This window comes from Poeciliopsis prolifica, unplaced genomic scaffold (genome assembly GCF_027474105.1).
Source record: "Poeciliopsis prolifica strain line A6 unplaced genomic scaffold, Auburn_PproV2 SCAFFOLD054, whole genome shotgun sequence".
In the NCBI taxonomy this organism is placed as follows: domain Eukaryota; kingdom Metazoa; phylum Chordata; class Actinopteri; order Cyprinodontiformes; family Poeciliidae; genus Poeciliopsis; species Poeciliopsis prolifica.
The window spans coordinates 1,843,182-1,857,291 of NW_026562429.1; the positions used below are offsets into that span (position 1 = coordinate 1,843,182).

Sequence of the window (14,110 nt, forward strand, 5' to 3'; positions counted from 1 at the left end):
TGCTACTGGTAGAAATGACGAAGAAGAAGACAGGAAATTTTAGGAGTATGATGACGCTGCATGTTTTTTAAACTTATTCATCTGTAATTTTGTCGTGTTTTTAGTTAACAGAATTTTTAAATTTTCTTCCAAACAATTTTCAAAAACACAGATAGTGTCCACCGTGTCAGTCTAGGGGAATGACATCTTTAAGCTAAAAAACAAAATTAAACCGAATTTAAATTAACACTAAGTGTCATTTATTTCCATTGTTCTTATAGAAGTCGACATTATTAAGTGATAATCATGACATTTCTTTTTAACTGCACAGTTTTTGTCTATGTGCAGTGTTTCCTCACATGCGGCACATTAATCCACGCGCCCTGAATCCTTCACCGCACGTGCCAGACGCTTCGCCACTCCAGCGCCGATCCATTACAACTCCAGTCCAACACCACCGAAACCAATTTCTTCTGGTTTTATCGAGGTTATACGTGTCCAGATACGGCAGCCATTAAATTAATTAAAAATGTAAAAAAAGAGTGCCGACGTAACGTAGATGGATGAGGCTCCGGCTGAGATATTTACAGGTAACTTAATTACATTCACAAAATAACACACATCTAGGTCACAAAGAGGGGAATTCTAAATAGGCAATTAAGCCGATGGTAAGAGCCTTAATAAGGCAAGCAAAGTACATAAAATGAGGGGAAGTAAGTGAGTGTCAGAGCAAACGACTTTGCCTAACATTATTCATCATGGGACTAAGTGGTAAGATGGCTTCTAAATTCAAGCAGCATTAATCCCTGATAGCGGGGCTCAAACCAGCCAGTATCAATAACGGCAATAATAACTCATCCATCTGGACGCCATCCAGACCCCGACTGCTTAATTAGGCCTCCCTCATGAATATGCCTTCCGGACTTTAGCAGGCAGAGAAGAAGAACACGGCGGAGAACAATGGAGGCGACGCGCTGTCCAACCGTACGGCTAGCCAGTTTAGCATTTAATCTGTTTCACTGCACTTATATTTCAAGATGTCTGAAATTTGTTTATAAGTAGATGCATTAGTAAGCTATGATGTCTCTAATGAGGATAAATGCTGTCACACTTATACGACAGCACATTGGGGCGTCTTGTTGCTTTAAATCAAATAATCTGCTGCCTGCCACGCCCCCCAACTCAATGTTTACACTCACACATGAGAATGGCTGCAAACAGATGCGCGATTATACAACTGTACATCTTTGAAAAGCATCAGTGGAGCCTCCTGCACAACCAAGTGGTTTCTGGATTGTAAGTCAACAACAAAACACTTGTCTCTTCCAGCAGCCATTGTACATCAGATGCTGTAACTATGATCCATTTCTAAACAGTAATAGTTGCATATAAAGAAATGAAAAAATTGATTGTGGAGAACGTAGGTGCTTTAAAACAGGAGATAAAATAACTAAAGGTTGACTCCAACTGCAACGGAGGTGCCATTTTTCTCACAAATTTCACACTGAAAGGAAATTTCCCATGGATTCATGTTCCACACCAAAACGACTCTCGACTTGGGGAAATGGTGAATGAAATGGATTACGCCTCGTAAATGATCCCGGCTTTGGGGGCTTGCTCTGTGAAATGTAAATGAGAGGAGGATGTGTGGTGACCTTTCTGATGGAAGGATACGGAGGGTAACGCGACTTAATCAAACGTGGAACCCTTCGTGCCACGCCGCGTTTCGCCCGGCGCTGGGAGTGAGCGCTGAACCAGACTGTAAAACCTGATAAATTATTAGAATCAGCTGTAATTTCATGTGTGATGAGAGACGAAGAGGGACGCCTCTTAGCGATTTCTCTCTCTCTCTCTTACGCACACTCAGAGGTAACGACCTTTGGCTGTTTCCAGCGTTTGGAGATCGGTTCAAGATGCCGGCGGCCGAGTCCAACTGAACCCTACCTCCTCGCCGCCGCTGCCGCCAAACAGAGCGCATCAGTTCCACCTGTCCCTCAGCATCATTAGGGATCAGAGATCACGGATAGCAGAAAATACAGAGCCTTGCAGAAATCTTCTCACTTTTTCACATTTTATCTCTTCCAACAGAAGCTTCTTTTCATTTGAAATACAATTGTGTAGCAATTTATTCTGCGTAGAAATCCAGGAGTTTCAGTTCATGAACAACCTGCAAAAACACAAAATTTTACTAAATGTTTTTGGTTTAGTTTCCAGAATAAATGTGTTAGTTTCACTGAAATAAGACACAATTTACTAATTTGTCAGCAAACATCAGGAACTTGTTTTAAGTAAATAATTCCTCAAAACTGAGAAAGAAGTTCAGTTTATTTATAACAAGGCAGTGAAATAATCTGCCATTGGATCAAGAACATCTTTTCCCAATTCTAAGAAATGATTGACTTAAAACAAGCTGCTATATCTTGCTGAAAAGTTACTTGTAGTTTAGTTTTGGCTTAATTCAAGATATTTGCACTAAAAACTGTAATATTCTGTGTTTTTGCAGTGTTGTTCTTGGTGCAGCGCCCCCACAGGCGAAGAGAGGAACAGATTTTTCAAAACGTTTCTAATTTGACACAAAATGTAACAAATGTTGTGGTTTTAGTCTCCAGTCGAACCGAATCTACCGCGCTATCAAGTGTGAAAACTCCTTTAATGTGGTGAAATGTAAAGTGGTGTGAACACTTTTGCGAGGCTCCATGTGCATGACTGGATATGGATCGGCAGCGGCGCCGCGTCCCATGCTTTCTCAGCCAGGCAATGAAACATGAGCGCCACAGCAGGGAAAACAATCAATCGTCTTGTCATGCCCGAACACATCCCTGCATCCGTCATGTTTTATGAAGCACACAAGGTCGTACAGTTGTGAAGAAATCTTTTAACTGGCAAAACCTTTTGCAGACTGCGAGCTCATAAAACGCTCCTGTGCATGCATGTATGTGTGAGCGATTCTTTGAGGATAAATGGGCCTTTGCGTGGCGGGTCGTACCTTTTATGGCGCCGTAGAAGGAGCCTTTTCATTTTGCTCTGAGAGCAAAAAGCCTGGGGGAAATCAAAGTAAGCATTTCCCCCTTATTCTAAAGCGCCACCTTTAATAGGTACAAAGCCAGCCAAGCGTTCAGCCCTGTCCTCTGGACTGTGAACACATCATGGCTGGAACTGCCAATCGATTCCACACTGTGACACAAGAATTAACCAAGAATTTCTATGTAAAAAGTGAAGACTTTATTTGCAACCAGACGTTTGAGCTGTAGCTTCTGTCGGAGACGGATGGCTCATGAGTCATTACATGCATCAGCCGGAGAGTGAGTAAAACCTAGCGGAGCAGCTAAACAGCATCTTGATTTACTGCGTCACCTTTAAGGCCAGGTTTAAAAAATGAACAGACCTGTTCGCCACACTCATTGCACCGTCTTGTCCTGGGGGAACAGAGCATGGTGTGTTGCTTTGTAAAGCAGCACATTAATAAGGGAAGAGCTTGTTCCTCCACGTCGTTTAAGTGTTTCCAGAGGTCACGCACCGTGTTCCGCGCCTCTTTGGGGTTGGAGGTACAGAGACGTCCCATTTCTTAATGGATGCTCCACACATCAGGATTCCCTGGAGGAGGCTGCACACGTTTCTCCTCCCAGTAATAAAAGAACTTGTTTGAAGATGTTTTACCTTGGTTCATAACTGGTTCCTCTAGTTTCCAAGTACATCATAATAACTCAATGCAACTTCTTGTGCTCTGTATTAACTGGTTATTGTAAACCCCTGAGAAAGAGTTCAGGACTATTTTATTCTCTGTCTTGTCCTCATTTTGTTAAAAATTCACCTTTTGCACGTTTCTTTTACTTCCATTTGAGTTTCTACTGCTTCTAAAACACCCAATGCATTTTTTGTTGTTGTAATAATCCCTTTTTGTGTTTAAAAACCAAACTGTTTCAGAAACCTCACAATTGTTGAGTGGGAGGTTTGCTGTTACCTAGCAACCTAAACTGAGCTCCAGCACATTTGGTCAGCTGGTTTGCCGCTGTATGTGCTGTACAATGGCTGCTGGGACAGACACGAGTTTTGATGTTGACTCACCAACCACTGTTGGTTGTGCAGAAGGCTCCATTGCTGCTTTTCAAAGACGTACTCTTGTATAATTGCGCATCTGTTTGCAGCCATTTTTACTTGCGAGTTCAAATGTTGAGTTTGGGGACTGTGGCCAGCAACAGCTTATTTGGATTTAAAATGACAGAGACCTTAAAATATCTTATTCCAACTAAAATGTCATTATGTAAGATTGATTTTGTGCAAAAAATGTAATGAAAATGTTTTGTAAATGTTTGAGATCAATCCTAATCTGTTAAAGGAAGCATAACATGCTTCCAAATTCTGTCCCAGGTTTTAAAGGAGATAAGAAAGTCAGAGGTGTGATGTTATATCAAACCTAATTGATAAAAAGTTTCAGTATTGGTATTGGATCGATATCAAAATATTTAGACTCAATCTCTTCTCTGTCCTGGATTGCAGGATGGATCAATATTTAAAAAAAAAAAATCGCTGTTGTCACTGATCCCTAGTCAAAATGGACGTCCACCAGAAAGTCTGCTCAAAGGTAAATGTTTCCAACTGTGTGGCATTCTGGGTAAAAACAACCTAGTTTAGCGCTAGCAGAAGAAATCTGACGCTACTCCATTTTTGAAGTAGTGTCTAAAAATGCATCCAACTTCCTTCGAAAAGGAAATTGCACCTCAAGAGGTTTTCTTGTCGTTTCCTTCAGTGGTTCTTACTGCAGCGCCCCCACAGGCGAGGAGGGGAACAGGTGCAATGTGAAAGAGAGCCACAGCATCAGAAAATGTAACAAATGTTGCAACTTTGGTCTGCTGAACTATCAGGTGTTTTATCACCCTAAAACTCTTCATGCTGAGTTGAGTTTGACATAAACTGAAAACTGACTTCCATCAATCTAAAAATCATCTGCATTGATGGAAAACAGCTGTATGTCTGATGATGCACCTGTGCTTTAGCAGTGACTTGGATTCCCATGCAGCAAAAAAAAAGAAAAAAAAAAAGAAAGGGGGACACGGCCTTTGTATTCCCTCTGAAGTGGGATCAGAGAAACTACTACATAAATTAATGAATAAACACCACATGCAGAGAGATCTAGAGCAACCCCTTCATCATACTGATGCAACAGCTAGGCAACCCCCAGAGTTGTGTGGCTTGTAGTTGTTGTGACGTTTGAAACATTTATTGAGCTAATTCAGGTGTAGAGAAGTGACGGCCGGGCCAATTTGATCCCTGACTTCACCCCGCCCTCCTGCAGGTGGTGATTGATTATTTATCTTTGGGACGGGAGGTGGGGTTGAGCTCACACTGACAAATTGGACTTGAGGTGTTTATTTCAGCAATGTAAGTTTCTGATGACATACATCTCTAATTAGGAGCAACAAGAGAATATAGGAAGGTGCAGAAATTAAAATAACGAATAAACTGTATTGCAGCAACATCCAGACCATTTCTAATGCAGTGAATATAGAATTTTCAGCTTTTTGACATTTAAAAACTGTGAAGTTTCATGTATTTTACTGATGTTTTAATGGGTACATGTAGGGCTGTCACAATTTATAATTTTTCTTTTTTTCTACCAAAAACTGAATAATAAAAATCTTCAGTTTGGTGTTTTGGTCTGAATTAGCCCTTTTATTTAATGACAATTTTGTTTTCAGATTCTTCATAATTAATTATTTATGTTTTTCTGTTTAATTAAAATGTCCAGTTCCTGCATTATTATGCCATTACTCTGATATTATTTCAAAATATGATAGTTTTTTGCAAAAACGTCTGGGACAATTAATCGTTCAGTTAAATTTATAATCATAACAAGCCCTGAAGCAGCAACACAAAGCCTCCACTTGAGTCGGCATGGTGTGTGTTTTGTGTTTCCAGGAAACTGCCATTTTTGGCAATTTTTTTTTACAAAACAGCTAAAGATGCATTTGCGAGGTCTGACGCTGATCCATGCATTCACCAACCAAAATCATAAAATAAACACTAAACAAGAATAGCTAAGTATATTTTCCTCATATCTGACCGGCTAAATACCAGCCGTCTTGTTCTACTTTCCAACATTATCGAGCCGTTTCAGTTGGTCCCAAGTGAAATGACCCTCATCAGAGCTCCACATGCTGCAGATTTGTTCACGTTTTATCTTCATAAATCCGGAAACATGATGTGACTGGGAGAGAAAAGAGTTTCAATGCGAACACAAAGACAAACGCTCCTGACTCAGGTTTGAAGTTTGTAAATCAGATGTGGAAACATACGAGAGAGTGATGAATATTTCATTGAATAGAGTGAGAGTGAGAAAAAGAAAGAGCGCTCGAGTAATAATAATAATACTATAAAACAGCTGATGTTGACGTTATTTATTTAATTGGAGCTCTGTGGGAATCCTGCCTCGTCTACCTGGAGGAAATTTCCGGCTTCTGGCACATTTTTTATCGGATAGCTGTCAATACGAAACCTTTCCGCCATCCAGCAGTTTACCTCCAGTAATCTCTGAAGGATTCATCAACAGTCAATCAAAGGGAGTTTATGCACAGCCCTGATTTTGTTTCCTCTTCCCAGCAAACACAATTTGAATACCCGAGGCATCAACACAGCGAAATGCTATTATGCATTCATGTTGCCCTTTCTTTCTCTAACATGAAGGAGTTATGCTTCCTCTGTCAGTCAGTCAGGGACATTCGCAGATGCTTGTGTATCTCAGGATCTTTGACTGCATGGGAGAAAATTTTTAAAAACGGAAATAAACTCAGGATTAAAATCGTTTCTGCTCCTTTCCCCGTCGCAGAATGATTTCAAATTACAGCTGAAACATTACAACATGAATCCTGTTAATATACTAACTTCATGCAAAATTATGCCTTTTTTTTGTCCACAACAGTAAAATAATTTTGATAATTCATCCTTATGTTTTGCTTTTTGAGATCTACTTCATATCGTCTATTCAAGTAATTTCTTCTAACTCATGATTTAGTTTATATTTAAATAAATGAATAATTTGAATTGCTTTCATCTTTTGAATTGATTTCTCATTTGTTGATTAGTTTGACGATGAAGTAGATTTTTTTTTAAAATTGAAATTGATTAATTTTTCGAAACGGCAATCAAAACACTTTTTCTTTACTACTGACAGACATAACAAAGAAGGAAGTAGTTGGAGATTAAAGGTGCAGCACTTCTTTTACTGCCTTATAATGTGAGCAAATTTCTTCACGTGTGATTTTATTTATGTCTTTATTCAATGGAAACACTGCAAGTGAGAAATATATATATATTTTTTACATTAACGGTATATTGACAGTTTTGGGCACATTTGGAATAAAAAATACTGAGAGTTTTTTTGTTTTTTTGTTTGGTTGCTGAGACAAAAAAAAAAATCTTTATCCAACACTAATTTATTTCTATAAGTTAGCTAGAAGAACACATTTTTGACGGATTAGTTTGTGAAGATTGCAAAATTTCTACTTAAGCCTAAAACTTGCCTTTAGATTTATTGCCTTTTCCCGTTTTGGACGTTTCACTTCAGGTGCACTTTTCTGTGACCTTACAAGGCATTTCCAGATGATAGATTTTGGCAGTAATAGCCGTTTCAGTATTACTGTTTGTTACTAAGAGCATCTGAGTCAGCAGGGCATAGCTTCAAAGGCTTAATGGGGCAAAATAAATCGCCACACCAAGGGAAAGATACGGCACTAATCACGCCATTAACATTGAGCATCGGCCCAAAGTGGCCTTGTTTGTTTGAAGTGTCCAGAAATGAACTCAGGTCAAATCAAATTAGGGACGCTGGGGCCACATAAGTAGTGACAAACATGGCTTCCTTACATTTTTATACTTTTTTATTTTTTATGTGTTATTGAAAATACAATAAAATATCGAAAGAAGCAACATTTACATTTTATAGCCTAAAATGCAATAATAAAGCATTCCTTCAGTGGACAATTAATTATTTGTTTCAAATTTGTAGCCAAAAAATGTACTGAATACTAATCTGGTGATTGTTTTCTTGGATTAATAGAGAAAGTTTTCTTTGTTTTGTTTTACACAATTGGAACCAGGTGAAGCTTAAAGTCTTCAGTTTGACCTTCAGGACTTCAAGGTCAAACATATTTACGTCTTAAGTGCAAAATGTTATGTTATTCGTACAGATTACTGCTCTGAGTATATTGTTCTTTCCTTAAATTGTCCTTTTCTTTGGTCTCTGGTTAACAATTAATCGATTACTAAATTAGTTAATGATTACTTCAACAAGCGATTATTCACGATTAATTGCTTGCTTTGTCTTAATCTTATGAGAGTATTATCCTGCGCTTTGTTATGTCTGCCTTCTTCTGTGGTTGTGAGCTGTTTACATACAAATAGAGCTGAAACAATCGGATTAATCAGATTAATTGATAATTGAAATCATCATCAACTAATGTAGTAATTGATTAACTGCGATATGCAGATTCAAAAAAGGCCATTTCACATTTAAGATAAAAGCAGCTTTGCCTCCTTTACCGCTTAATTTTTTTGTATCTCATCAATTAATTGTGAGTATAATTGATTAATCGATTACTAAAATAATCCTTCACATTAATAATTAGTAAGTAAAATGAACAATCATACAAAAACAAAATTGGATTTGATCAAAAAATCAAATGTCAAAACTATAATTTTAAGTTCTTTTGTGATTTATTTGATTAAATATTTGCATGTTGCTGAGAAGGAAAAATTTAAAATGGTGTAAAATAATTATTGTTTGTTTTCCCCGGGAAAACGAAGAAAAAGAATCATCCATCCTGTGATGACTATATGGATTGTTACCTCTTACTCTTTGAACCATTTTTCTGTTGTTGGGCTTCAATAATTGCAGCGTTTATATTTCAGAAGATGATTCAATGCAGTTATTTAGTTTTTTCCCCACTAACTTTTCTCTTCCATGTCTTTATGGCAGATTTTATTGTAAAGTTTTGTCAAGTTTTTGACCTGTGGACGTTCTGTGGCTTGGTGGCCAGACTTTGGACATCCTTGCCTTTGCAAACACTTTCTTGGCTCTCCTGGACAATCACAAATGCCTCTTTCAAGGTCTACTGAGTGATTGCATTGAAACTTTACAGCAACATGCCTTTAAAATCCAGAAGAGAAGATTTTTTTGTAATTATTGCTTCTCAATGTGAAAGAAATTGGGTTTAGCTTCATGTTCCTTTATACCTAAAAGGAAATAACATTGCTTGCATTCTCGTGGGTTTGTACTATATGAAACACCATTCAGAATTGAAGGCTTTTTAGAGAAAAGATTTTTGGCATTGTACAGAAAATAAAAAGACCTTGGATCAGGTGTAGAAGCTTGACAGCTTGCTTCTTAGGGAGAAACCTTGACAATCTCTTTACAGCCTTCAAGCCTCGAATCTCTTTAAATATAATGGCTACAAGAGCCTTTTACAACCCTTTTGAATCCAAGGCGGAGAGTTGGGAGTTTCTAGAGCTGAAATGTGTCATCTACACATGAAAACTACCTTGGAAATTCACCTTGACTTGAACAAGTTCAAGAAGCAAGGTAAAGAGAAGCTGAACACACCAAGTTGAAGGTTTGTTACTGTAAAACACTGTCCTGAAAAAAATTAAACAAAAAAATACCTACGACGGACAAACTGCTCTTGGTTGTGTCTGAAGCAAAATAACAGTTTGAATATTTTCTGTGATGTGCGCTGAAGTGAATATTGATTAATTTATAGATTTTTTAAATCTTTAAATCCAAAAATTTGCAAAGGGCTGCAACTAATAATTTTAGTATTTGATTAATCAGTTTTTCTGACGATTAATCAATCAAATTTTAAAAATTGGCACATTTTTCCTTCAGCCCTTTTTGGACAATATTAGAAAAAACATTAAAAGATGCAAATAAACAACTAATTCAATTCATTTTTATATAATAATAACAACATTGTATTCCGTTTGTGAATGCTTGATCATTTGTAACAAAAAATATCACAATAATTGTCAACTATTAATGATTAATCATTAACTGGAGTATAGAAAAGTCATTAGTTTAAAGGACAACATACTAAGAGCAGAATTTAAGCCGAAACAGAACAAAAATATATAAATTTTGTATTGAAGATCACATTAAAACCTTCTCTGTAAATACTTTCTACCCAAATAAAAAAATATTTGATTAATCGATTAATCGTCAGAATAACCGTTTTCTGAAATAATCGGTAGTTGAGGCCCTGTCTGTGTCCCATTGCATTTATCTGACCTAAAACTAACAGGAACTTAAAAAAACAGTTAAACATTTTGATGTAAAAAACTCATTATCTGTTATCACAAACGCGTGATGCCAGTTATTAACTATATGCTGTAATAAAACAACTTACTAAGTATAACAAGTGGAAATATATTTTTATAAGTGAAGATAATCAAGTTGTCTGTTTGTTTGATGTATTTAAGGTTTAAGATGGATTTCCCTCTTAAGTCAAATCACTAAAAAATATTTGCTCCTGCTCTGTAAACTGGAACCAGTTTCCCTTCCCACTTCCAAAGGTTTATTGTAATTAGCGGACTTTATGCTCTGTGGTCTTTCCGATCAGATGGTAATTTTAGAAGCTGCAATCATATTTAATTTCTCACGGGCACGGCGTCCTGGCATCATGTTTTGATTCTGGCAAAGCACAAGCATAACCAGACTTCATAACTCTGGTTTTTACAGTCCTACTCCCCAAACCGACAAAAGTTTATTCTGGTTCTGTAACTTGATTGCTGGGTGTACAAACCATTAAAGCATGCAGTCAGGCTGAGGATGTGTTCTGTGTGACAAAGATGAATTGCCTCCAGCTTATCAACATGAGCTGGCATATGGTGTGAAGACATGGCTTGATGGGGTGTCCATCAATCTGCCTGTGATTTAAATGCGCTCATATGATTTTTCTTTCACCCTGTGGTGAAGCGTATTCCCATGATGCCTCTTAAATAAGCATCATTTTAGCAGCAGGATGTTTTGAGGTATATAAGCGCCTGTAAGGTGTACTGCTACATTTTGAGACATATTCATTGTGGTATTACTAGGACCTTTAAAGCTTTCTTGTTCTGTGCTCATTAAATCTGTGACCTTTCCTTTGCACCAGAAAGAAATTTTGTGAATGAATAAAGCTGTAATATAATCACTTTAGATATAAGGAGTTGGTGAAAACAGGGAAAGGGGAGACATGATTTATAGGCTGGAGTTTAAGTTTTGATGAGGGATATAATGCCAAGAATTTCCTAGGGATATTGTCTCAGTAGTCCAATATACAACCTTTCCTATATAATGTCGTTGTAACTACCATAGCAGTTTGAGAACGTCAGCTGGTTTTCTAGAATATCCAAGTATATGAATAAAACAGCAGATAGGGAAGGAGTGACAGGACATGTAGTAGCTAAGAGGCTAGCTTCTCTTTACCAAGGCTAAAATCCAACCTCCCACTAAACAGTTTTAACCTCTCATTAATCTTAGCTTAGCCAAGGATAGCTGGAGTAGCATTTAGCTGAAATATCAATGAATTTGGATTGATTAGCTGGGCAGCAGTTAAATTAAGTAGTTGTTAGCATGAAATGTAGTTAGCATTGGTGAAATTTAGCAGTTAGTCTTAAATTAGAACAGCATATTAGCCTAAAATATGTCTAGTTTAAATAGTGCTGGCTTGAGTAACTGCCTAATGACTCATGGCTGACGGCTAAGCGTCAAATAATCACAATTCAGTTAAATAATGATGCTAAACATCTAATTGTTTCCAGATCAGCTTGGGTTTCTAGGTAATGATGCAGTGCCACTCGTTTTTAAATTACCAATCAGAAAGTTTTTGAAAACATTAACTTATTGTTTATAAGCACTTGGGTTGTTTTTAAGAGGAGTAGAAACCTAAATGGAGGTACAAGATCTTGAACTTTTCACGATAAGTCCACGATGTCAGAGTTTGATGCCTTGAAATGAACCTCCGTCTCTTTAAGAAGCTCCTGCTCTTCCTGATATTCCATCATCACAACAGTGGTGTGCTGTTATGCCTTTTACAACCTTTCTTAGAAGTGTTAGACTGAGAATTAGTTTGCATGAGTAACGCAGTTCCAACAGCTTACTGCTGCTGCCGCTAGTCTGGAGGAACTGAGTGGAAATAATTGGTGAAATCAAATGTTTACTCATCCCCAAAAGTTGTCAAAGGAGACTAATGATTTCTCAGACTTACCAAACTCCAGGTATGTTTTTGATCAAAGAGTAATATTATAACATGACATAAATCTCAAAAATATTTTACTTACACAAAAATGTTTTACTTACACAAACATAAAACCTGCAGATTTAAGAAATAGCACCATAACATTGAGAGGGAAAAGTAAACAAATCAAAACCAACACAATGCTGTGACCGTGACAGGCTAACACTGCAGATTTTTTATTTTTATTTTTTACCTCTTTTGTTCATTGATTTCAAATTAAATGGAAAAAGATTCACACAAAAAGGGGCAGGTTTAGCTGCTGGCACCACAAGGTCAATGTTGGATGTTTGCTGCCTTTGGTAACCTTTGACCCCTTTTCGTTTGTCAAAACATCTGTGATCAATGCGCTGGCTCAAGTACAATCTTTACACATTGTGGCTTTAATCGACACCAGTTTGACACAGAAATTCATGAAAGAAATGCTTTTTCATAAGAAATAAAAGCTGAACCTCATGTACGGCGTAAATTGATGTGTGTAATTTCTGCCAGCCTCATCGCAAGAAATAAAAATAACAGAGATTTAAAGCTCTGAAGCTGTCCGACGGAAAATCATTTGGCTTCTGTTCTTTTGCCATCATCTTAAAATATCGTCTCGGAGGTTCAGCTGTGATTAATTCGCGTTGGTCTTAATGCCTCTGCCCCCTTCACACAACCACCTTCCACTCATTTAATGCAGCGTTTAGCAAGAACAACACTAAAAGGCATCATGAACATGTCAGTAAAATCGATGTGGCTGATTAAGTTGATCGCTTGAATTAGAGATCTGGGCATCGACGCAAAAGGAGTTATAAACATGCAAAAACAGGTGATAAAACAAATTTAATGAGCTGGATCTGCAGCTAAACGACGGGCTATTTCAGGTTCATACTTTTTAATTTTGACGCTGCAGTGTTTTAGTAGTGGCGTTGAAAGCTGTGCTGTAAATTTGGGTTCAAGTGAATTTAGGTGCGCGATGTGAGATAATGGTGTTTGGTAATGGATGTTATCCAAGACGCAGGAGTGCAATTAGATGTGATAGCTGCTATGCATCTGTCGTTAATTTTGATTGATAAAATCTCCCTGCTGTGAATTATCTCCTACAGATTTAGACTCAGTTTCACAGACTTTCAAACAACAAGAGATGACATTAAACAAAGGGAAAGTTTACATGATGTCACAGATAATTTAGTTATTTGTCCAGGCAATCAGCTTGTGAAACTCTGATAAATCAATAAAATCAAATGTTTGAAGCTGCTTTTATACATCAGGATTCTGGTAATTTATTGAATGTTTAATCTGAATATTTTTTAAAACAAAGTATGAAAATTTGCCAGTCATTTTATTACTTTAAATTCATTAAAGATTAATGATAAAAGAAATCAGAAGAAAACGTGAATAATGAAGAAAACGTGTGGTTAGCTACATTTACACTCTGTGTGTCAAACTTAAGGCTCATGGGCCAAATCCGGCCCGCTGTAGCTTTTTATGTGGCCCTCTTAACACTAAATGTGCTTCAATGTCATGTTATCAATCAAATCAATGGAGTTTTTATCTGCTTACTGCCAAATTATATTAATCGGTCTCTTGAGAATTATTGTGAAAATTCACACAAAATCAGCAAATCCCTGCAGTTTGTTGCATTTATACATAATTGGGAATTCATTGCAGATTTTTCTCAAAAATAGTCAAAAACCTTCTTACTTAATTTACATTTTTTATACTATTTCCAACAAATGTCCTATAATCTATTGTTGTTTTGCAAAGGTTTTGTTTTCTTTATTTTATAACCTTAAAGTTGAATAAAAAGGATATTTTTTAGGGTTGTCACATTAATAAATCTTGCTGGACACTAAATAGTTCCAGAAGTTATTGCGATAAACAATAAT

The 14,110-nt window shown here is 37.0% G+C and overlaps 1 long non-coding RNA gene across 3 annotated transcripts in view; it reads left to right on the forward strand.

The window, feature by feature from the left end:
* The window catches only part of LOC129378974 (uncharacterized), a 129,507-nt gene that overhangs the window by 49,441 nt on the left and 65,956 nt on the right, over positions 1 to 14,110 (forward strand). For 2 of the 3 annotated variants that reach the window (XR_008608117.1, XR_008608116.1), the window contains one exon: positions 328 to 509. The exons of the other annotated variant lie outside the window; for it this stretch is intronic. This is a non-coding gene — a long non-coding RNA (uncharacterized LOC129378974). Of the gene's footprint in view, positions 1 to 327; positions 510 to 14,110 lie in introns of those variants that run through there. 3 annotated transcript variants of the gene reach the window in all.